At 38.4% G+C, this 23,530-nt stretch overlaps 1 protein-coding gene and 1 pseudogene across 7 annotated transcripts in view; both read left to right on the plus strand.

Moving 5' to 3' along the window:
- Nucleotides 1-23,530, plus strand: part of KCNH8 (potassium voltage-gated channel subfamily H member 8) — a 353,661-nt gene that overhangs the window by 239,883 nt on the left and 90,248 nt on the right. The window lies entirely within an intron of this gene.
- Nucleotides 16,182-16,506, plus strand: LOC107033614 (large ribosomal subunit protein eL33 pseudogene; annotated as a pseudogene).

Consider the following 23,530-nt stretch of genomic DNA (forward strand, 5'->3'; position numbering starts at 1 on the left):
TCTGCTTTTGCTCACCATTCTTGATTGAAAGCAAAATCAGAAAAGGAGCGCATTAGCAGGACATGCAGACTCAGGATTAGAACGATGGAGAGAAAGAATGTGGGAGAAGAGTGTGGGCCAAGGCAGCTCCAGACACCCCAGTGCAAGAAGCCCAGTGGCTGACATTTTGCAGAGATGGACTGGACGCATTTCTGCCTTTGTCGATGTCATGAGCAAGTCCTAACCTTCTGTTAGTCTCTGATTCACAGTCCCTGAAAGGAGAATCCGATTGGCCAAGCTTACATGCTATGCTCAGACACTGACTGCTGGGCCAGGGGGAGACCCCCCTCTGTACTTATCCCCCCTTACCTTCCATTTCCATGGTGAGAAATGGGGCCCTGTGTCTCTCCATTTCGTTACACAATGGAGAGTACCCCCATCACATAAGATTTTAGATAGCCCCCTCAAAAAGACAGACGTCTTCTACCATAACAACTTTACCCCGACATTTAAAAACAAATAGTAAAATTTATTTTCTAAAGTTTGTTAAAACGTTTCTGTAATCATCAGACCCCTCTCAGACGGTGTATGTCAGGTGGCATCAGCTGGAAGGCAGGCGGCGGTGATTCTCCATGCATCTTGGTCTCTGTAACACGGTGTGCGCTCCTGTGTCAGCCTCACAGGGGCACTCACCTAGCTGCGCTTCCTCGGCTAGGCGGCACTTTGATCAGTTACTGCCTTTTGTAGCTCAAATGCTACCTGCATTCCTCCTCGAAGCTACCTCTATCTCTAAGGTGATGACACGCTGAACTTTAAATGATCTGCTTCAAAGGTTAGAGATGAGAGTATATTGTAATAGAGGGAAGCTCTTTTTATCTTTTAATCCTTTGGCTGGAGTATGCTTCTCCATTATAGATGCCTAAATGTGTATCTGTATCACTGGGGAGGGGAAAAAAAAAACAAGAATTTAGAATGGGAAAAAAAGGATTAAGTCAGATATGATTTTCAAGTTTTCATTAACAATTTTAATCCTAAATATCCTGATTCTCAGAGAAAACATCATAAAAGCTGATTTGAAGGGCTCTCTAGTTATTAACCACTTAGCATGTACAAGCCTCATGTAATGGGAAAAAAATGACCAGGCTTATGATATCATGAGCTGATTATTTCAATAATTGTATTAAATTTTCCTCAAGAAGGTAGAATGGACTAGAAGTCTACGTTTTCAGGTTCTATGAAAAGGATTATAAAAACATTTTTAGGTAACCCTGACCTGTGGATTCTCATTCTTGGGACCAAATGGAATAAAGAAAGGGGAGAAAAGACTTAAAATGAGGTTTCTAATCATTCAAATGGACCCCAGGGAGGGACTCCTAGACTTAATTTTGTTTTGAAACAGTGTCTTGAATTTTAATATGCACCAACATCACGTGAGGATTGCATTAAAAAACAGATTCTAATAAACAACAAGGTCCTGTTGTTTAGCACAGGGAACTATATTCAATATCTTGTAATAGCATATAATTTTAGAAAAGAGTATGAAAAGGAATATATATGTATAAATGAATCACTATCTGTACACCAGAAATTAACACTGTGTTGTAAATTGACTACACTTCAATTTAAAAAAAAAAAAGCAGATTCTACTTCGGTAAATCTGAGGTGGAGCCTGAGACCCAGCATTTTTAATCAACTCCCTCATGAAATCAGGGCTGCTGGACCCCACGTCACACTTTGAGTAGCAAGGTTTTAAACAGTCTTGAGGGTTTTTGATGAATTTAATACTCCTGGTTGTGAAGTCCTAAACTGTAAGGAGATAGGTTAGGGGGGTCCCCAGAGAAAGAGAACCAGGCATGGCTCTCTTAACCTAAGGGAAGCCGTCATGTGAGCTAAGCCTGGCCACAGTGCTTGCTGTTTGAACAGGCCTCAGAGATCAGTGGTCATAAGGCAAGTAAGAGAGAGCAGGAACAAAGGAAGAGCAGTCAGGAAACAATAGTCCAGCAGTAGAGGAGTCCGAGTTCCTCCTGAAGGGGTGTGCGTCACAATCTGACACAGTCTGAGCTCTGCAGGCTCTAAGGCCCCCAGCCAGGCAGAGGATGGAAGGATGGTGTTGACCCTCCTGATTTCAGTCAGTTAAAGCTCGGATTCTGGCAACCTTGGCCTCGAGTCTATGCTGAATTCTTCTCTGCTCAAGCGCCTTCGTGAATGTGCACGTACCCTTAGCTTAAAACTTCCCCAGTTCTACTGTTCGGGCAGACACTGCTTTGGGAAAGCTCCCTGGTGTTCTGCTTACTTGTTGCAAATGATAAATCCTCCCTTCCACCGCTCTTCAGCTTGGTTGTGTCTGCTGGCTCGACACCTACCAGGAGGTGAACCCAGTTTTTGGATAACAAATTCAGCAACAATTGAGTTCTTCCTCCTCTTTTCACTTTCCTATTCTTTTCCAGTCCCCATCCCACCTGCAAATTTATTTGAATATAATTCATTCCTAATAAGCCAAAGAGGTCCTTGGGGAAGGAACTGACCTCAATGCTGAAACAGTACAACCCAGTGGCTTCAACAGCACCATCATCAGAGACATCCGTGTCACCGACGTCTTCACATCACTGTCGGTTCTAAGAAACTACAGTCCAGTGCCATCAGTTTTAAAAGGATTGACAATGCCCCACTTTGATAAAAAGCTTCTAGAAAACAGAAGTATTTCCATGTTTTAAGGAGCAAGATTTTACTCTTTTACCATAAAAAGCAAATGGTTTATTCTTAATACTCAGATCCGTCTCATACTTCATTTCTGAGTCATAACAATAAAGTTTGCTTATAAAAATTGGGGAAACAAAGTACACATGAATGTCCAGTTACGAGGTTGAATTATCTCTGCAGTCTGACCTTGTGTGTTTAAAATTGTTTGGGCATTTAGAGAGCCAGCAGTGCACAATTAGTTTTTAATTGCGGTGTTCTCAGTCCTTAGAAAAGGAACTTCTGGGTTTCACGTCGCATATTGGGAGTCAGTATGATTCCAAGTTGCCAGAGTCTCTCGGTAAGAGGACACTCTTAGGCTAGAAAACACTGAAGCTGAAATGTGCTCTGACTGTCTCTGCTCCAGAGCTTCAGAGTGTGTGCACACTTGAGACCAAACACTCCAGGCAATGAATGGAGTTGTTGGCTTTTTTTCTCCTCTCTGGTGACACTTACAGTGTCTGTGAAACAACTCAGGAATGTGCATCAGACACTGAGTCTGTGACCCTGTTGTCTTAATTATTAACTGCTCAGTTTGGTACCTGGGGGCAGAGGGGCCCTGCAGGATTCTGCTCGGTTCCAGTCTCACAGTAAATCTACAAGAATCGGGTGAGAGATCATCTTCATCTATAAAATGCAGACCATACAAAAATACCTACTTTGCAGTGTTGTTTGTGAACTTAAGTAAGAGAATGTGTATGAAAGCAGTTCTCAGACTGGACATTCTGCCTACCTCTGACCTCTTCCTTTCTACCCTATTGCTCTGTTCGAAGTTGTGGGGTGAGACTGGGGACAGTCGTGTCGTTCTAGCTCAGGGAATGCCAGATGCCACTGTTCTCAAATGAGTTCGGAGTTGAAGACATATCTCACACAAGAAACACTATTTTTAGGATGGCCCAAAAGCGAACATGAGTATCCAAAGAAGAGAGAAAGAAATTTGCTTCTAGGAGGTAGAGGGGGAGTTTGATATAGCTGATTGAAGCTTGGCTCTCACTTAACTTACTTACTTTACTTATATAATAAATATCTTAACTAGTTCCCAAGTATCATGTATCATTTACTGAATAATCCATTTATTCCCACTAAATAAGGCATTTTAATCATACTAAATTATTATGCATACTTATGACTATTACTAGGTTTCATTTTTATTCTACGGGCAATCTAATTTTATGCCAACATTGCAGAATTTTAATTATCATAGTGTTTAAATTTGGGTGCATCAAATAGAATGGGGCCATTCTAGCTCATTTACAAATTCAGATTAATATTAGAAAAAAATTCTCCCCCCCGAAAATCCAAATGGCATTTTAATTGGGGTTATTTCAGGAATTAATTTGGGGAATTTTTATATCATTGAGATTTCTTTTTTGGTATCCAAGATTTTGATATTTCATCTCTATTTTATTTAGCTTTTTATATAATTAAGTGGAATTGTGTAGTTTTCTTCACGTAGGTTGCACATAGTTCTTAAGTTTATATGTACGTGTTATACGTTAGTGATTTATATCTCTTCAGTGAAATCTAGTGAAGTTACAGCAAATACTTAATAAAATAATTTTCTCAAACCAGTAGGCAAAAAAGAATACAGATATTAGAGAAAACAGGGAGAAATTTATTAGTATTCATACGTTATATGATTGTATTCCTAAAAAACTCAAAGAAGTAATTAAAACTAATGAAAAATTTAATATACTTATTTGAGATATCTATAAATATTTTACAGTAACTAGATTTTTTTCTAATTTATTATTTTCAGTAATAACTGGAACAAAATTAATGGAAAGCAGATTCCATCATATAAACATAAAATGTATAATACTTAGAATAATTTAAATTCTGCAGGGTTTATATTCTAAACCTCTAGTTTTGCTTTATTTTGCTTCTGTTTGATGAGACCTCGTGATGTACTGGGAAGGACAGTGGGCTGGGAGTCATGATATCAAGATTCCAGCACTGGTTCCAGGCCTCATGTTTCTCTTCTGTGCAACGAGGTGTCAGAGTAAATGATCTCCAGAATCTTCAGAGCCTCAGCTTCTCTTGTTTTTATGTGAAAAAGAGGGAAACGAGAGGCTTTAAGAGTTATTCCATTCTCAGGTATTTCTGAAGATACAAATACATATTTCTTCTTCCAAAAATAGGTGAACTGGTTTTGTGTGTGTGTGTGTGTGTGTGTGTGTGTGTGTGTGTGTGTGTGTGTGTGACTTCTGGCTCTTGTTCCAGAGAGGGAGTAGGGTTGACCTGATGTATGTCTTTTTAAAATTATTTTTTAGTCTATATATTTCTTTCTCCAAGTCCAAACATAATATATTTTAAGTTCCAGTGCTAAGGAGTAAAGATAATTTTTTTAGAGTAATAGGAAATAATGTATGATTTCATTGAAACAGAATCCTGTGCCAGTATTTTTCTTACAGTAGTATCTTCTTTACCTTTATCTGTTTCTGTCCCTCACTAACTTTAAGAATATTGGGTCCAGATAAGAGTTCTTCTGGAGAGCAACCCTCAATGCAGCTTCTCCTATCTTCTCACTAACATTGCTCTGAAGGTCAGGAGAAAGACATAATGTCACATCTTAGCCATCGTTGAAAAGTAGGGCCAACCGTAGATCTGTTATTACAAGAAATTAGAAGAATTTCCGCTAAAAAGCAAGTGAATAGGGTTGGGTTTTGTGTGTATATATATATATTTTATTGAAGTATGTCGGTTTACAATGTTGTGTCAATTTCTGGTGTACAGCACAGTGCTTCAGTCATACATGAACATGCATATATTCATTTTCATATTCTTTTCACTATAAGTTACTACAAGATACTGAATATAGTTCCCTGTGCTATACAGAAGAAACATGTTGTTTCTTTTATGTATGTTAGTATCTGCAAATCTCGAACTCCCAATTTATCCCTTCACACCCCCTTCTCCCCCTGGTAACCGTAAGTTTGTTTTCTATGTCTGTGAGTCTGTTTCTGTTTTATATATAAGTTCATTTGTCTTTTTTTTAGATTCCACGTATGACTGATATCATATGGTATTTTTCTTTCTGGCTTATTTCACTTAGAGTGACATTTTCCAGGAACATCCATGTTGCTGCAAATGGCATTATGTTGTCGATTTTTATGGCTGAATAGTATTCCATTGTATAAATATACCACTTCTTCTTTATTCAGTCATCTGTCAATGGACCTTTAGGCTGTTTTGATGTCTTGGCTATTGTAAATAGTACTGCTTTGAACATTGGGGTGCAGGTGTCTTTTTGAAGTAGGGTTCCTTCTGGATATATGCCCAGGAGCGGGATTCCTGGGTCATATGATAAGTCTATTCCTAGTCTTTTGAGGAATCTCCACACTGTTTTCCATAGTGGCTGCACCAAACTGCATTCCCACCAGCAGTGTAGGAGGGTTCCCTCTTCTGCACAGCCTCTCCAGCATTTGTCATTTGTGGACTTTTGAATGATGGCCATTCTGACTGGTGTGAGGTGATACCTCATTGTAGTTTTGATTTGCATTTCTCTGATAATTAGTGATATTGAGCATTTTTTCATGTGCCTATTGGTCATTTGTATGTCTTCATTAGAGAAATGCTTATTTAGGTCTTCTGCCCATTTTTGGATTGGGTTGTTTGTCTTCTTCTTACTAAGTTGTATGAGAAGAAGGATTGGATTTCTAAGTATAATCAACAGCAACTTGAATTTTTTCAAAGGCTCACACAGTTGAAAGCCCTTCATCTTGTACTTATCCTCAGCACTCTGGTTCCAAGAGCCAAGGTCTCCAAGAAAATGTAACAATTTTCCTTCTACTGCTTAGGTGTTGCTTTGCAGCAGAATGGTAGTTCCATCAAACCCAGTAGTTTTTCTGTGCCATCCAAAAATAAGAGAACCTTTAAAGTGTACAAATTTTCCCATTTTAGAGATGATGGCAGGGAAAGGAGATACTAAAATGGTGGAGTAAATTGTCGTTAGTGACTGATTAGTAGAAAGCTAAGTTCCATGAGTTTTGAAAAATTGTGTCACCACCAAATGGAACTTAAAATAGCACACACACCTTATAAATCACACCAACACAGAACATTTAGAAAAAGACAGGAAAAGAGGAAATACCAAGAAAATACAAATGTTAAGAAGTAATATGCCATTAAGCATCATGATCTTAATGACTATTCAATGACATGGGGAAAAGCTCAGGTTATTTCAAGTGAAGAACTCAGGATGTGGATTTCTATATATCATATGATCCCTATTTTGGATAAAAAAAGGAAAATATACACACACATGAACTAGAAATAAATTTAACGAGTAGAAAAATTACTTACACATTTGTCTTTTCCTTTGCATTTTTTGAAAACAATCGATTTGTATTAAGTGAATATTTAGTTTACATCCGTTAGCACCACCTACATGCGTGGTGCAGTGCTTAATACATTTGTGTGCATTTCCTATCTGCTCTTTATTGCAATCCCATGAGGCAGGTATTTTCAACCCCATTTTGCAAAAAAAAAAAACAAAACAAAAACTAAATCTTGAAAAGTTTGAAATTTCCTGGAAATTTATTTTTTTACTTATGAATATTTTAACACAAAAAAAGTTTAGAATGAATATAACAGACACCTAAAAATTATATCTTTAACATTTTGCCTTAACATGTTTGCTTTATTTCTATTTTCAAAATCAATACAATATTGTAGATAAAGCCAGAGCCCCACTGTTCCCTCCTCCTTCACGTCCCCTTTGTTCCCTCCTGCTTTCCTCCTTACTGCTCGAAAGTGCGTAAGATTCCCTTAGATGCTGTTTTTACGATATGGTGTATTAGTAAAGCAATATATGGTATCATTTTGTCTCATCATCTTCCATATAAATCATCACAAATGTGAGTAGCAGCAGTGGTAATGGCAATAGTAAGAGTAGTAGTAATAATAATAGTAATCAGACTTATACGGGGCTTTCTCGATGCCAGGCACTGTTCTAGGCACTTTGCAAGGACTCAGTCATTTAATCTTGCCATAATTTTAGGAGCCCAATACTATTAACATCTGTATTTACAGATGAGAAAACTGACACACAGAGATTAAATGACTTGCCCTGGCTACACAGATAATATACATAGGAACTGGGATTTCTCTCTTCTTTGTATCTGTTTACAATCTCATGAGCTTTTTTTTTTCCTTAAGATTAATCTTTCGTACGTATAAGTCTTATATGGTTTTGTTTGTTTATTTGTTTATTTGTTTATTTATTTATTTATTTATTTATTGAAGTATTAGTTTCTGATGTATAGCTAAGTGATTCAGCTATACACGTATGTATATATATTCCTTTTCATATTCTTTTTCATTATAGGCTATTACAAGGTATTGAATGTAGTTCCCTGTGCTCTGCAGTAAGACACTGTTGTTATATCTATTTTATATATAGTAGTGTATGCAGATCCTGAACTCCCAGTTTTTAACTGTTTAATAGAATTCTGTTGCACAGTAAGCCAGTTTACTCATCCTGTTGGTTGACTTCTCCGTCCCCTACTGAGTTGCTTTGCACCTGTCACCATTACCAGTGGTGGGCAATGAGCACTCAAATACGCATGTGCGAGAATTTCCCTGGGTAGGAGATGTAGAAGTGTACTTGCTTGGTCAAAGGGCTTGTGCATCTGCAAAGTTAACGCATGTTGTCAACTTTTCCTCGGAAGCAATTGTATTAATTAATTATTTGGTCAGTCATGTTATATGTGTTCTTTCCTGAGATTGTTACCAATGTTTTTAAACTTGTGAAAACCTTGGAGGGTACTGGGGAGTGGAGGGCATAAGTAATGTCTAATTCTTGTTTAAATTTCCATTTCCCTGAGTAAGTAAGGTAGAACTTCGTTTTGTGGGGGTGGTTTGGGTCAGGGGGTTGGCCACTCTGGTTTCCTCTTTGGTAAATTAGACTCTCAGGTCATTAATTTGCAGTTTCTCTTCTTCCCTAAATAATCTATTGAGGTCTTTAAAAATTGGTTTTCAAAGTATGTAGAACTTTTGAAGTTAACACTATGTTACTGATTTCTAATCACATTCACTGGTTGTCACAGTTTGGTCTGTGACACTGATTCTTCAGTGTTTGCTGAGACTCAGTTGGGTATATTCTTTATGAGTCAGGGTAGAACGTACATACAGTTTTTTTGCATATAATTTTTAGTTCAAAGTTTTACGTATGTCCATTAGATCAAGTTTCTGAATTTAATTACACATGTATTGCAGATCCATATTAATTATTTTCTGACCAAATATGTATAAAAATTTTATTTGGTGCTTTTTCAGACCTCTGTTCATTTTCCATAGTGTTTGGTTTCATTTCCTAGCTCCAGTTCCTTATTTTTTGTCTACTAAGTCAAGCTTCTGAATTGAATTTAAATACTATCTTATCATATTTCTCCATTTCTGTTTTATTAATTCAAGTTCATGGTGTATTAATTTTCTGTTCATCTAACTCTTGCAAAAGGTGAACTATTTCTTCACGTATTTCATATTTGTGCTCATTTTTATTGTGAGCTCATCTTTAGTAGTGCTTCTTCCTTGTAGAAATCCTGCTCAGACTGAGGTCTGAGAATGTCCAGAATTTTGGTTGTTGTTACTTGCTTGTTTGCTTTTGTCAAAGACAACAGGATTTTCCTCGCCCTAGGATCAAATTTTTTTTTAATGTCTTGGCTTTAAGGCTTCTGTGCCTCATGGATAGTGTACATTCAGACACCAACATGCAAGGCACAATTCTGAATTTTTGTAATTCTCTCAAGACTGCTTTTTTCAAACTCTGGATTTCCTCATCATCCTCGTATGCTGTTGGATAAATTATTTCTACCCATCTCCCTGCATGCATCACACTTAGAGTATGCCAGTCATATACGAGGTATCAGTTCCAGCGTTTGTAGGATTTCAGTGTTCTCTCTTCTCTGGGCGAATGGCCGTAAAACCCAAGCCCATAGACGTTATTACTGCCATTAGCTGCCTATCCCTGTCTCCCCATCAGTGTCACCACCACAGTGTCAGTTAACATAATTGCTACTCCTCATTTTTGCTTATGGAGATTTCACTTCCTCTTTTGGAAGACTATGTCTATTTCCAGGTATTTATATTGGAAAGGCTTGCACAAGCTAAGTTCATAATCTTGCCAGAACCACAGTATTAATTTCTGGCCCAAATAACATAACCTAAATTCCAGTGTGCTTTTATTGTACGTTATATGTGAAATATAAGACTGGTTGTAACCTAACTCATGAAATTCCAGTTGAATAACGGTTAATTACTTAAGACCTTATTCCCACTTGGGATGCCTTTATGGGGGAAAATCATTTAAACTTAAGACCTCAAATGTCCAGTTCTACCGAGAGAACTGTTCAGTTACCAGGAAAATAAGTTAGGCTGCTGTCTTGAGAAGACATCATCAAATGTGCCTCATATACAGTTACTCTTTCTAGCTACTGTATTAACCGTAGTAATTCTTTCAGAATAAGTGACAGTTTAATGTACTGCAGATTATTTTCCTAAGAGACTATAGATATAGATAAAAGCAGAACAGAAAAAAACTGAGTCATTGAGATTGTTTCTTTTAAACTACAAAGTTTTCAGTGCTTTAACTATAAAATAAATATTTCTTGAGTCCGTAAGAATGACAGTGTTGTGAGCTGTGAGCATTACAGGGACTCTTTGAGGCTGCCTTCTTAGAAGTGTATTTTGTTGTTAGAGATTCAAGAGGTGGACATAAAAATACACAAAACTATTTTTTTAATATTGGTTTGGCAGTCTATACAGGCAAAAACCTCCTTAATAGTTTAGAAAGAAGCAGAAGTGATCCAAACTGAACCTCTGTGAAGACGGCATTTGAGCTGGGCTTCGAAAGCTGAGTACTATTTTGGAGAGGATTCATCAGAAAACATTTGGGGGAGGGCACAGTGTGAACACGTGTATGGAAGCAGGAGATCTCACAGTGTATTTGAGGAACAGTGAGTGGATGAGATGAATTTGTCCAGTGTAGAAAATTCTAGACCAGCTGGAGTTGCAAAATCAGAAGCCCCGGCGAGGAAAGGGCATAGCATCCGTGGGTGGTGTGACAAAGGCAAGCCTTCTCAGAGGGAGTTGACAATGACCTAACTCCAGCACCAACATAGACCAGGTGTGACCACATCTGATTTTTCCAGAGAAGTTGGGAGTTGGGATTTGGGGGTAAATCTTTGATATTTAAGTATTGGCAAATAATTCAGAACTTGAAAAGCACAGTGTAAGAACCAAATAATATTCTGTGGGCCTGATCAAGCCCCGTGGGTCACCAGTTTGCCATCCTAGACAGAGCAGGTGAAGAGCAGGATGCGACCAAAATAATGGGTCGGAGTCCTGGCTGAGATGTGCAGATTCAATCCCCAAGACAGCAGAGGCCAGAGAAGGTGACCTGACTGATACAGTTTTAGGAATTTTATTATAAACTCAAGAGGGACAGACAGAGAAGATTTCTCTTTGTGATATTTGCCAGAAGGTTCAGTCTAGCTGCATATTCCTGTGGAAAGGAGCACACGTGCTGTTTTTTTGGAACTTGGCCTCACAATCTATAGACTTATGCTAATGAAAAGTTTTCCTCTATTTGTTATCCTAATTGTGTGAACATTTTTATAACGCGGATTGAATGTATGAAGAATGTCCACTGGAATACTTTCCCCATCTGAGATTTTAGCCAACATGAACATAACTCAAAGATAGATACATGATAAGAAATAAAAGATAATTAAACATTTTGTCTGAACGAATTAGACATCTGGCATCAAAATTTCCATCCCTCTTTTCTCTCCTTTCTTTTATGTGCTCGTGTGTGGGCATTTGCTTTGTATTTAGAATTCGCCCAACTAGCCACAGACAGAAGAGATAATGTAAATGTTTCATTGTCTGTGACCTCACGGAGGCCACTGCCCAAACCCCGTTGCTAACATGTCCTTTTATTTGGACATAAGAGTCTTGCTTTTTGGATTTTTTCCACTGAGATTAGTCAGGAAAGACAAAGATGAAACCCAAACTTAACTTCTCAGAAACTCAAGTCCCAGGACCCCATTCAAGTTGGAAATGATTTACGAAGGCCCTCTTTTCAAAAAGGCTGGGTCTGTATCCTAGCGTATTTGTTCGTGCCAGTGTCCTCTGCACTGAAATCAAAGGAACAGAAGTTCGGCCCCAGAAAATTCAGTCAGTTGAAATATTGAAGACGAAAATAAAAGCTAATGCACATCTGACTCTACATAGCTTTCAAAATCTACATCCGTTTTTCTCTTCTGAAGATACTGAAAATCAACTTCCGGCTGGACAGCCACTGTGCACCTATGTTGGCCTCGTAGGGTAAGGTGTGGCGTGGCAGTTTTAATTTAAGTGTGAGTTCACGATTCACTTCAAAGCCTGGCTCCTCCGCTTACTCTCTGCGTCAGTTTCATGTGTGTTACTTGCCTGTCTAGGGCACTGTCTCCTTATCCGTAAAAGAGACACGGTTAGCCGTGTCATCAGGTGTCACGAGAATTAAATGATACAAAGCGATTGCTAACTGTTTGGTATGTGTTCTTGGCTCCCGCTGCCACTGCCACAGTTGTGGTTTTAGTTATCATCGCTGTTATTATTGACACTTGTGGTATTTTATTAAAATCATGATGATAGCATCTAATCTTGTTCCCAAGAAATTAAATTTTAATTATAACTTTATTTACAGTATTAAAGTCAGTGCCCAGATGGCCTGCAGTCTTTACCGGAAAACCTACTGCTGATGGTCAGGGATTAGAGGCTTATTTTTAGCAATCTTTCTAGCCTAAAATGGAATTTTTGTCAGGGTTGGCTTTTTTAAATGTGAGGCACAGAAGGAAGGCGGTATTTCTAATTTTATCATCTGCCCGTAAAATCATGCTTTAGTGCTAGCTAATTCCATTAATTTTTAAAAATATCGTGGTTTAGGTTTACAGGTCGCAAAGCTATCCTGTGGCCGGAATGGTATATTTGGAGATATGGTGACTCTTGCTGACCCACTTGGGAGTCACCAACAAAACAATTTCAGATTCAGTTAGCACCTGATTTTCATCATGAGCCTGTCATTAAGTGAGCATACGCAATTCCGGTCTCCCGTGCAGTGTTTTTTACATGTTCCATTCAAACATGTTTATTCACAGCAATGCACGTGTATCTGCAAAAATCCAAAAAATGATGCTTTGGTATAGTGGGATTCTGAAGAGTTAGATATTCTTAAAAGAATAATTCAGTACTTTTTGTTGTTGTCGACAATTGAGGGTATGTGACCCTGTGATTTCTCTGTCGAGAATGTGCTTGGTGAATGGTATCAACAAGGCACGTGATGGTGGTAATTCTTTACAGATATCACGGCCATAGTGAGTGTGTGTGAAAGATCCAGAGGGAGACAGAGAGAGAAGGGAGAGAGACAACAGCGGTTTATTGCCACTGCTAAGTTTAAAAATAGAACTTGACATTATTTTAAATTAGTGAATCAAACACTATTTTTATTATTCTTTAGAAGGGAAAGATTCCATCTTTGGGTGACCAGCTCAATGGAATTATTTTAGCCAAAGTCTCTATTTTCTATGAGTCAACAGATACATTCGAAGATATCAATCAGGCAATTTAAAAATCTTTATTTGACCAAATACTGAATTGTTTTTGATGAATACGAGATGTTTTGATCCTGCCATTTTGAAGGTCCTCTTTTAATCCTGCTGATGTTCTGTCCTCACTCTTTTGACCCCCAAGGACATTTCCATCGTGTGATTGAGTATGTTCCATCTTGTTAGAATGGTAGTAACGTTTTGGACTTCTCATCTAGAAGGTACTTGCTAGAATCAAAAACCTACACAGTTTTATTCCATTCCCTTTTTATGTTGCATTGGAAATTATTTTATCGAGTTCTTTTCTACATGAACTTTGCACCAAAAATTTAATTCATCAGTTGCTGTTTTAGAATTCCACATCAGATAGGTTGAGTTTTCCCTTTTGACAATATTTCTATCAAGTCCAATTTTCCATATTTAAGTTTTAAATTGAGAACTCATTTTTTTCAAGATTTTATTCTTCCATCATTTTTGATCAATGACAAATTTTACTCTGTACAGTTTCTCCACTGGCACATGACCATGTTTAGTTATATACATGATATACAATGAAAATTAATTGACCACTCATCTTCCAATTTAGAAAGCTAACTTATTTTTGAATAACATAATTACTTGTGAAAAAGTGATAGACTACAGAAGAAGTGAGAAGGAACCAGTGTTTTCAGCAGTCAGTCATATTCCAGGCACCGTGCCAGGTGTTTTGCAAAATTATCTTCTTCAATCCTCACAGCAAAAGAGGCATTTTTTTTGTTTCCATTTTTTAGTTGAAGAAGCTGGAACTTAGATAACTAGCTTACCTGAAGTCAGATTATTGCTTAGTGACGGGGCTGTGGTCCAAGCCATCCCACAAACCCAGACCCTTTCTGATTGCTCTCCCAAGGAGCCTTAGTTTGGTCATCCTTATACTTGTATGAGAGCTTCCCCAACAGAGTAGCGAGGTCATGAGGACCTACCTCCTGTATCTTTATGTCTCACACGGCATCTCAAGCATTATAAATGGTCACTAAATAATTGCTAAGTGAGTGAATTAGTTAATTAGGCTATTAATTATTAAAGAGGCTATTTAGAGACGATAGGACAGGTAGAAGCAGTGAAGGTAATAATTTAGTCTCCTGGTTCAAGAGAAGCCTCATTTCAGGAACAGGGGGAGGGAATTGGTCTGAGTGTACACCTGGCTGGGAACTGGGCGGGAGAACAGGCCAATCAGGAGTCAGGAAGTGTTGTCATGAGGGGGCAGTTGCTGACCAAAAGTAAAATAAAATAACTGTGTTTAATTCTGAGACAAAACATCAAAGATGGACATTGAAAATCTGCAGGATGTTCAGGAAATGGAAACCATACTCAGCAAGTGGTGTCATGTGACCTTAAAAATGGTGGCTTCATAGAGTGGGTGGGGTTGGAACTGGGGCATGGACCACTGTATTTCTCAACACTTTTTGCATATTACAGCAAAAATCCTCATTCTTATTGGAGAGGAGAGCAGAAACAGGGCTGAAGGGTGGAGAACCAGGGGAGGCAGAGTGGGCTCAGCATCAAACTTAGAGCCGGGGCTGTGACGACAGGATTTATCATGGGTTCCTTAGATCCTCAGCTCTTGTTGGAACTGGAGCCAAATCCCAGCCTCCACCAAGGCCTGGGTCCACCAGGGCCCCGAGTGCTTAGTTTCCTCCTGAAAGGCCCCGTTGCAGCTCCCTCTGCCCTGCCGAGTTCAGCGGATGCTGCTTCCAGCCACATTTCCCCAAGATGTTCTGGTGCTCTGGGACTTCCCCATTCATCCCAGCCATTGCTGTGCCTCTTACATCTCTGCTGTATATGTTCCAAAGTTGGACAACTTTTTCTCCCTGTGTGGCACTCACAAAAGCCTACCCTGTGGAATTTGAAACACATTTCCCAGAAACTAAACTGAAGAGTTTTCAGAGGATACCATCCAAAGAAAGTATAAACACACTTTTTTCCCAAATTGTTAGGGCAAGACTTAGGCAAATGTATAAACAAACTGCATTCTGTACTTTGGTTATAATGTGCGTTAAATCAGCTTGTGTGTGCCTAGCTGGAGACTAAACTGTCTTCTGCCCTGGTTTCTGATGTTTCAAAACCATTTTTAAAAAGCATTATGGTTGTCAAATAACGGATTTGTGAACAGAGAGTTGGCATCTGTAGGTGAAAGTCAAAGTCAGGTGCCAGTGAATGGAGTGGTTACAGCCTGCTTCAGGATGCTCAGTTTAGCCAATATTTTCCAGAAAGTCCAAGACGTTACATAAGAAAGTGGGTTTTTGTAAGAAAAACAAAAACTGTGTGGTCTTTAAATTCTCCACAGTGTAGGTCTGACCTATATAAAGTCTCTTGCAAAGTTCACAAGAGGGTAACAGAAGAGTTCTATTCCTGGAAAAAGGAGCGTTGGGAAGTCACTGAGAGTTCAGTCTGTGGTTCCAAAAAGCTCTTGTATTACCCAGGCTTCTGGGTACCCAGACCATTAACTCATCAGTTCTCGCCAGCAGCCCTTGGGAATATTAGCAAGGGCTCCTGGGGAAGGGAGGTTTGTGAAGAACGTCACAAAAGTTTCCATGCTCAAAATGAAAACAGCGTCACGTCTCCAGACCAGATGTCCTCAATGATGGTGACTCGAAGCCGAAGAGGACAGTGTGGAAAATTTCCACTTGCAGGTGGAAGGGAAGAGCAGTGACAGAGAAAAAAACCCTGGGGCAGCCATTTCTATGGACGAGATGAAGCCCATCAGGAATGCACAAATGCCAAGACCTTGACTGACAAGAAGGATCAAGAGGGAGCATGGTGCGTTAGAAAGCGTGAAGACTTGTGCTCTTGCACCCTTCTTGGAGACTGGAGTTCTGCTGGGAGCAGGACTTCTAAAACAATGTGTCTGGGAGGCTGTGGTTTTGCTGACAATAAGCAGGGTGTCCAGAACCAGAGGGAGCACACCGCTCTTCTCAAAACTGAAGATGTTTATGCTCAAGATGAAACTGAATTCTGCCTAGGCAAGAGATGTGCTTACATGTACAAAGCAAAGACTAACACAGTAACTCCTGGTGGAAAACCGAACAAAACCCGGGTAATCTGGGGGAAGGTAACCCGCGCTCCTGGAAACAGTGGCATGGTTTGTGCCAAATTCCGAAGCAACCTTCCTCCTGAGGCCATTGGACACAGAATCCAGGTGATGCTGTACCCCTTGAGGCTTTAAACGTATTGAAAGGTGAATAAATAAAAGCGTGGCTTTGTTTTTTAAAAAATAAAGTGTAAAGACTTTGAACTCAGACAAACAGATTCAAAGCCTTGGTCCTGTTTTACTTTAATCTAAGTACCAATATTTTAATATCAACATTTCATATTGTAATACTTAGCTTGGTTGTAAGGAAGTAAATTTTACCACATAGGATTAAGTTAAAGAATATGTATTCAGCACATTGGGTGATACATGTGTGTTCTCCAACCACAAGCACACAAATAAAAATATTGCAAGTTACTGCTGTTCTAACCAGAACCAGTCAGGTAACAGGAAATCAGATGGACACCAGGAAATATTCTGAAATACAAGCCTATATCTTATCCTTCATGTCTTCAGTATCTTGTAATGGAAAGTGGCATTTGTAATAATGAATGACGCAAGGTCCTTGATTTCCAAGAATGGTGTGATTGTGTACTTTACTTCTACCACTGTGCTCTTATTTTCTACCTGTGGAAATAGGATTCTGGATTCATATTTTATACAGGTTTTCAGTAATGAAAGATTTTCAAAGTCTCCCATCATTTTCAATAAAACAGAAAGCCTTCATCCTTTCCAACAACAGCGGCAACAATCAGAGTAGCTTTTGGTCTACGCTTGCTGTGTGTCACGCTGTCCTCTGCTAAGCACTTGATGTGAGTGGCGTTCCTTAACGTCACGACAGCCTGTGAGGTGAGTTACTGCCGTGGTCTCCATTTTACAAAGGGCGAAACTAGGCTCCTTAGGAGAGAATAAGTATCTTCCCCAACGTTGCACACTGATTAAGTGGCAGAACTAAGCCGCGACAAGGTCAGGCAGTATAATTCCAAGACAAGCTTTCTGAAGTGCTTGTAGATGCTGCATTGCTTTGCCTTTGGGGCTTTCAAGCTTCTCTGCCCTATCTGGTCTGACACCCTTCTCTATAGTGATGTTTCTTTTCTGTGTTTTTCCTGTGTTTCTCGTTCCTCTATGTGTTGCCTCTCTGCACTCTGTCTACTTCTCATTTTTAAAAATGTCCACGTCACCCTTTGGATCTCTCTGACACAACCCACACTGTGCTGTGTTTACTTCAAGTCCAATCACTGGGCCACCTGCTAGCTAATAACTTACTTTTGAAATGGTCACACAAGCTCCCATGACTTAACTGTGTTTCACACCCCAGAAAGCCATCACGTAGAGTTAGTTATGTGTTTTTAAATGCGTTACTAGACATATGACTCAGAATCAGCTCTTTTAAAGGGAAACAAAAGCTGACACCTCAAAGTGGCTGTTTCCTTTTGAGTCTCAGGCATTTCCTGGAAACTTGAAGAAGATGTCTTTAGAACAGTTTCAATACGTGAAGGTAAATAAAATCCAGAGGATTCTTTTTTTAATTCTTATTTTTTTTGAAGTGTAGTTGATTTACAATGTTAGTTTCAGGTGTACAGCAAAGCGATTCAGTTATACATATACGTACATACATACATATTTTTTCAGCTTCTTTTCCATTACGGTTCATTGTAAGAAATTGAATATAGTTCCCTGTGTTATACAATAGGTCCTTGCTGTTTATCTATTTTATATAGTGATCTATATCTATTAATCCCAAACTCCTAATGTATCCCTCACCCTTCCCCCACTCCTCCGGGAGTTACTACAGTTTGTTTTCTACAACCATGAGTCTATTTCTCATTTGTAAATAAAATTTATATCTTTTTTTAAGATTCCACATATAAGTGATATAAGATATTTGTCTTTCTCTGTCTGACTTCCTTCACTTAGTATGATAATCTCCAGGTTCATCCACATTGCTGCAAATGGCATCATTTCATTCTTTTCCATGACTGACGAATATTCCATTCCATATCTCTATCACATCTTCTTGATCCATTCATTTGTCAGTGGACATTTAGGTTGTTTCCATGTTTTGACTGTTGTATAGTGGTGCTGTGAATGCTGGAGTGTGTGTGTTTTTGAATTACAGTTTTCTCTGGATATATGCCCAGAAATGGGATTGCTGGGTCGTATCGGGTATTTAAATATAACATTCCAGCATATTATGTGGTCTAGTTTAGAGTTACTTTTAGAATTGAGATGTTAGGAATTGTATTTCCCTCTAATTTATATGGAAGAAATGTAATTAGAATTTTAATTTGAAGTTCTGCAAACCAGAGAAACTCGAGATTCCTCTTTAGAAGATGCCAAAGCCTTATCTGTCTATCAGGCAACTATGAAAACCAACTGAGAAATGGTCTGTGAACGTGGGATGTGTTGATTCATCTTTTTTCCCTAGGTTTGCACCAACTCTGAATTTTTGAGACAAAAGAGAGGACAAGAAGGAAATTGGGGGCAGATAATAAGAAAGTAAAGGGGGAGGGTATAGCTCAGTGGTAGAGTGTGTGCTTAGCATGCACAAAGCCCTGGGTTCAATTCCTGGTACCTCCATTAAAAACAAAATAAATAAATAAACTGAATTACCTCCCTGCCAAAAAAAATTTTTTTAATGAGAAAATAAACTAGCATACCAATAAAATGAAATAATTTGTCTGGATTCAGTTACATTTATGCTAAATTATCTTCCTGAAACAAGTTTTTGTCCTCATGTGGGCACATGTGATAAAATGTTTGGGGTTAGAATTTTCTTATGGAATGACAAGTCTTAAATGATACTCTGAGCTCAGGCATGAATGTATGTCCCACAAGTTTGTTAATCTATGAGAAATACCAAGGCAGTTACTCAGGGAAACATGTCCACATTGAGGCACAGATCAGAAAGCACCGCGAGTTGTATGAGCATTTTATGTCAGAAGGCTGAGTGCAAATAGTTCATAGTTAGTGTTCTGCTAACTTAGCCATGAGCCCAGTCTTTGTTCGAATTCCCTTTATTTTTAGCTGAGATTTGAGAGGCATTTGGAAGTGCCCCAGCTGGCTGGGAACAGATGGCCTGTTCTGCCTCTTCTTAGGATCCTTCAGAAAACCTTACAGTAGCTGCTCAGCTGCGGTTTCAGCTTGTTTCACATTTTTCATTCTCTCTAAGGTGCTTTTGCTTGGTTGGTTTTGGTTTTGGTTTTCTGATGCATGGGATGATGGCCTATTTTGGTGGTTTGCAATAGTGTACACTATTTCAGTTAGCCACTGCTTAATGAAATGCTCTATCTGAGTTATCAATATTTAGCAAGTTTCTGTTATACCAACTTCAAATTTAAGTGGACTTTAGAAAACTGGCAAACTCTGGACTAGCTTTAGCACAAGTGGGACAATTTTTTTTCTTGGCGATACTAATAGCATATAACATTTCTTGCTCCAAAAAAAATTGTTCAGCAGTGGAAATAAAGCAGAAGTGTTACATGCATCAGAATGTAAAAACCTTCCGTCCTTATTCCGTCAGGATTTGTTCATGGGTCACCATTCAAATAATTAAAAACAAATAAAAGATAAATTCACAAAATCATGGATTATTACACAAGCATTGGGCTTAAAAAATTTCAAAAGCAACCATTTGTGGAGAAACGTTATAGGACCCGATTTCATGATTATGATTTATGGTTTATGATTAATTCTTTTTGCTTCAGACTTTTACCTTAAAAGTAGGTTATACCACTTCAGAAGTGTAAGTCTCCTCTTAGTTTGTGAGACTCAAAGAATGGGATTCGTGGGAACGCCAAATAATGGAATTCCTGTTCAAACTGGGAGTTACGAAGGGAGGGGAAGCAAATGTTGAATATAGTATTTTCTGTGCTTGGAAATTATGTTAGAAACTTCTTGATCACTTTCATTTTTTTAATTAGAGTTGATTTACAATGTGTTAGTTCTTGGTGTACACCATAGTGATTCTGTTAAACATATATATGTTCTTTTTCATTATAGGTTATTACAAGATATTGAATATAGTTCCCTGTGCTATACAGTAGGACCTTGTTCACTTTTCAAGTACTTTTCAGGTCCTAAATACCACATTATCCCATGTCTACATTGTGAATTATGTTTGGATATTTCTTTTATTTTCTCTAATACGATTTATCTTTTAATTTATTTTGGGACATGTTCCCCCACACTAAGCAAAAGTGGGCATTGGAAATGTAAGCTCAGTTAATAGTGGTGTCAATAAGCACAATTAAATGATAACTTTAAATGATTACCTCTTTATAAGCTGTGTCATACAGCAGAAAGATCATGAAAAAAAAGGAAAGAAAAGAAAAGATCGTGGATGTTTAAGTTAGTATGGATTTGTCTCTCAATTCTAACAGTTCCTAAAAGAAGAGAGAAAATTGCTCAACTTCTTTGTTGGGGCTCTATCAGTTTAAAAAAAAAAAAAAAGCAGAGCAGGGAGGGTATAGCTCAGTGGTGGAGTTCCTGCCTAGCACACGTATATGAGATCCTGGGTTCAATCCCCAGTACCTGTATTAAAAATAAAATTAAATAAATAATTACCTCCTCCTACCCCCCCAAAATAATAAAAATTTTAAAAAATTAAAAAGCAGAGCTCACATAGCATTGGATGATATAATGTTATATGAAAAAGCCTAGCGAGATACACTTGGCGTTGAGTAAATGCTGGCTGCTGTCGCAAATGTTGGTATTTCGCCCCCTCCCCTGAATCTGTCTGATTCTCATCCTTGGGGTCTGATCTGTTTGCCCGAGAAATTGACCCACTGCTGTGGAAGGCTCTTCTGCTCGCAGGCGTGGCATTGTGGGGGATTAGTGCTCCGTAGGGGCAGTTGTCAATCAACGGCAGCTGATGGACGGCTGATGATGGATGGTGCACATTGTGCCCTGCTCTAACCAGAGTGTGTGCTCTACACTGAGGTTCCCAGTGGGCTTAAGCCCCAACTGCCTGTCGTGGTAACTTTCCTGAATGCCTGCTACTTCATTGTGCCTCCCTTTCTCTGGGTCTCTTCCTCACTGTCTCCTAAAGATATTTGCTAGACCCAGCACAAAAAATGTACGTATCCTTAAAGGCTTCTCTGCTTCTGGAGAGCCTTAACCAAGACCGTTTCTTTCTCCACTATGTATGCATACCATAATAAAAATAGTAACTTGCTTATAAAGGCATCTGGCCATGCTGCAACACCAGTGCCCTGGGGCTCTACACACAGCATGTGAGCACTGTGGCACAGCACACAGGAATCTGGGCTTTAGCACCACACGGATCTGGATTGAAATCCTGACTCTGCCATTTTGAACAAGTTATTTAATCTCTCTGAGCCTTAGTTTTCTCATTTAAAAATGAGGGGGGTGGGTATAGCTCAAATGGTAGAGCGCATGCTTAGCATGCACGAGGTCCTGGGTTTAATCCCCAGTACCTCCATTTAAAAAAAAAACAGATAATAAACAATTAAATAGACTTAATGACCTCCCCCCTCCAAAATCTTTTTTAATGGTTATGATAATTTCTAAGTTGTTGCAATGATTAATAAATAAATCAAAATAAGGATAATTGACCTATTCTATAGGATTATTACATATAAATGAGATGGAAGATGTGCCACCCTAATAGTGTGTCTGGAACACAAGAAGCCCTCAATAAAGTGTTTACTGTGGCTCCATTCTTGTCTAGCTAAACCCTGTTACAGCATGATTCCTCCACACCAATTTAAAACACCATTTGGAATTATTGCTGTGATTATGCATCCTTTAATCCTTTCTCTCTTCTTTCTGTCCACGTAAACTCATCTTTATATACACATCTAAGTCTGATTTCATAAGCTTATATTTTCCTGGATGGTTTTTCATATTACTGAAGTATTTTCTGACATCAAAGACATTCACCATGGGGCTTCCTTTTTTCTTTCAGTTTTATTGAAATATAATTGACATACAGCACTGTATAAGTTTAGGATATACAGTACCATAATGATCTGACTTACATGCATTCTGAAATGACTCTCACAATAAATTTAGTGATCATCCATCATCTCAAATAGATATGAAATCAAAGAAATAGAAAAAAGATTTTTTCCTTGTGATGGAAACACTAGGATTTATTCTGTTAACAACTTTCATATCTAACATACCACAGTGTTAATTATATCTGTCATGTTGTACCTTACATCCCTAATACTTACTTACCTTATAACTGGAAGTTTGTAACTTTTGATTGCCTTTACCAATTCCACCTACCCCGCCTCTGGTAACCACAAATCTTACCTCTCCCTATGAGTTTGTATGTTTTAGAAGTATAATTGACCTACAACACTTTGCTAGTTCCTGTTACACAACATACTGATTCAATATTTCTATACATTTCAAAATGATCTCTGTAATAAGGCTAGTTACAGTCTGTCCCCATACAAGATACTATACAGTTATTGACTGTATTCCCCATACTGTACATTTCATACCTGTGACTCATTTATTTTGCAATGGGAAGTTTGTACTTAATCTCCCTCACATATTTCCTCCCCTCACCTCTCTTCCCTCTGGCAACCACCTGTTCTCTGCATATGTAACTGTTTCTGTTTTGATATGTTTATTAATTTGTCTCAATTTTTAGATTCCTCTTATAAGTGAAATCATACAGTATATGTTTTTCTTTTACTGACTTATTTCACTTAGCATAATACCCTCTAAGTCCATCAAGTTTGTCACATGTGGCAAAATTTCATTTTTTATGTCTGAGTAATACTCCACACTGCATATTCCTTATCCATTCCTATTAATGGGCACTTAGGTTGTTTCCATATCTTGGCTCTTGTAAATAATTATGCTGCTATGAGCATTGGAGAACATGTATCTTTTTGAATTACTGTTTTTGTTTTCTTCAGATAAATAGCCAGGGTGGAATTGCTGGATCATATGCTAGTTCTATTTTTAATTTTTTGAGGAACCTTCATAATGTTTTCCATAGTGGCTGCACCAATTTACATTCCCACCACAAGGGTTCCCTTCTGTCCACATCCTCACCAACACTTCTTGTTTCTTGTCTTCTCTGTGACAGCCATTGTGACAGGTGTGAAGTGATATCCCACTGTGGTTTTGATTTGCATTTTCCTGACGATTAATGTCATTGAGCACCTTTTTATGT

This window comes from Vicugna pacos, chromosome 1, assembly GCF_048564905.1.
Source record: "Vicugna pacos chromosome 1, VicPac4, whole genome shotgun sequence".
Classification (NCBI taxonomy): Eukaryota; Metazoa; Chordata; class Mammalia; order Artiodactyla; family Camelidae; genus Vicugna; species Vicugna pacos.